General features: G+C 55.0%; 1 non-coding gene across 1 annotated transcript in view; it reads right to left on the bottom strand.

The window, feature by feature from the left end:
- LOC126304786 (small subunit ribosomal RNA) overlaps nucleotides 1-66 on the bottom strand; it is a 1,893-nt gene extending 1,827 nt beyond the window's left edge. The window contains exon 1 of the ribosomal RNA XR_007553177.1: nucleotides 1-66. This exon is cut by the window's left edge and continues 1,827 nt beyond it. This is a non-coding gene — a ribosomal RNA (small subunit ribosomal RNA).
- Nucleotides 67-2,500: the final 2,434 nt, after the last annotated feature.

Below are 2,500 nucleotides of genomic sequence, written 5' to 3'. Positions count from 1 at the left end.
GTACTGAGACATGCATGGCTTAATCTTTGAGACAAGCATATGACTACTGGCAGGATCAACCAGGGAGCTGCGTCAACGAGAGCTGAGCAGCCGGCCGCCCGGGAGTGTGTCCCGAGGGCCCGCGCGAACACGCAAGCGCCCGCTCAATTATTCTGCAAACAGGAGGAGGCTGAGCTCCCCTGCACGATACACCTCGAAACCCTCTCAGGTCCCGGCGGCGCGCAGCGCCGTCCTAAGTACTTGGTCGGGTTCGAGAGAGGCGCAATCGCCCGGAGATAGGCGAGTAGACGCTTTCAGTGCGAACACCCGTGCTCCCAACTGAGCTTGCCGCTGCCGACAGAGGCCCGGGAGCGTGCTGTCGTGGCATTGCCGGCGGGAAACAACACGCGCCACCTACGGTGACCGGCAGCTCCAACGCCAGCGCCACAGAAGGGCAAAGCCCCACTTGGGTGCAGAAGCGAACTCTCCCAGCACAGCGCACGCGCCAACACGTCCGCAGAGCTGCGATACAAACCACCTGCGAGAACCGCTGGGGGCGACCGAGCAGCAGACGGCGTCGCGACGCCGAGTGCCGGGCGGCGGCGCATCCTCAACGCACACAGTCCGCAATCGGACCAGCACACTGCAGATGTCCACCGCGCTTCGCACCGGGCTCGGCAGAACCCACTTTGGCCGCCTGGCGCCGCGCGCAGGGTGCGCCGGCGCATAGCTGGGACGCCAGCCGGGCCCGTCGGCCGGCGCTCCTGCCACTGGGCGCCCCCCACCAGCCGGCTGTAGTGCGTGCGCTCACGCAGCGCGCGGCCAGCACGCCGGGCGGCCCCCCCTCACCGGCCGGGGACTGTCCCGCCAAGCCACAGCCTCGTATCGCTTCATACCCACATGGCCAACTCAGGTTCGGGGGCATGGCGGGTACCGCCGAAACAACCGGTTCACAGATGTACCGATCGTCGCTATCACCGATGCACCTGCAGCGCGAACAACCGCTCAACAACTGATTTCCAGTTCATTTGCGGATCTTTGGCAGCAAACGTATACGTCAATCTACATTTGCGAAATCTACGATTCTGGCATGCCTGCATGTTATGTGTCACGACACGCTACATCAGCCCACATACACACTGCGGCATGTACACGAGAGAACACGTGGAAGATGGTCCGCGCACGTGTGCAATGTCCCTTGCGCGGTCGACTGTCAACCGGCCTCTGTAGCATGTCGCAGATGTGGAACGCGGTCCACCGTGCTATCATGTTGTGTGGGGCAATACGATTAAATAGGAAAACCCTCGTCGCTACATCAACAGACGGCTCACGCTGATTCCCGGCAGAGGGAGGAGGGGGGGGGGGCCAACATGCAATACTTTCGTCCGTACCTACTTACCACATGTCTGTACGGCGTACAACAGTGCAATCTCGCTGTAATGGGGAGACGAGACAAGTAGCATCGTGCACAACATATGGCCCTTATGATTCGCCATTGTAGGGCGCAGCCGGTGTACGGTCAAGCATGTGCCACATTATGTCACTCAGTACGTAACGACGGATGATCAGTGTGGGTTACGCGTACATCAGCGGACAGTCCACACAGGCCGTACCACAACGTACACTGACTGCATCGACAACCGAATGCAACTGAACAGCTGCAAGGCTCATTTCACAAACAAACGCCTGACCGACCAGCTTGGAAGGGCAGGAGGGGAGGGCGATATTCGTTCTGTAGCGGTACACCCTTCCAGTGGTTAGCGGGACTGTGTAGAAAGTACGCAACACTCGAAAGACCTTTATGTGAGGGTACGCACCATGGCATCAAGAAATACACATGACACCAGAGGATCCAAGCAGTGAACTATGTTCAGAGGGTTGCTGTTAGGCAAAGCTACATTCCTGTGACGTTACATGTGACAGTTAAGGTGCAGTGTAAGTTAGGTTAAGGTGCAGTGTAAGTTAGGTTAAGGTGCAGTGTAAGTTAGGTTAAGGTGCAGTGTAAGTTAGGTTAAGGTGCAGTGTAAGTTAGGTTAAGGTGCAGTGTAACTTAGGTTAAGGTGCAGTGTAACTTAGGTTAAGGTGCAGTGTAACTTAGGTTAAGGTGCAGTGTAAGTTAGGTTAAGGTGCAGTGTAACTTAGGTTAAGGTGCAGTGTAACTTAGGTTAAGGTGCAGTGTAACTTAGGTTAAGGTGCAGTGTAACTTAGGTTAAGGTGCAGTGTAACTTAGGTTAAGGTGCAGTGTAACTTAGGTTAAGGTGCAGTGTAACTTAGGTTAAGGTGCAGTGTAACTTAGGTTAAGGTGCAGTGTAACTTAGGTTAAGGTGCAGTGTAACTTAGGTTAAGGTGCAGTGTAACTTAGGTTAAGGTGCAGTGTAACTTAGGTTAAGGTGCAGTGTAACTTAGGTTAAGGTGCAGTGTAACTTAGGTTAAGGTGCAGTGTAACTTAGGTTAAGGTGCAGTGTAACTTAGGTTAAGGTGCAGTGTAACTTAGGTTAAGGTGCAGTGTAACTTAGGTTAA

This window comes from Schistocerca gregaria, unplaced genomic scaffold (genome assembly GCF_023897955.1).
Source record: "Schistocerca gregaria isolate iqSchGreg1 unplaced genomic scaffold, iqSchGreg1.2 ptg000186l, whole genome shotgun sequence".
NCBI lineage: Eukaryota > Metazoa > Arthropoda > Insecta > Orthoptera > Acrididae > Schistocerca > Schistocerca gregaria.
Note: the sequence above shows the minus strand (reverse complement) of the source record. Positions and strands in the feature narration are given on the sequence as shown.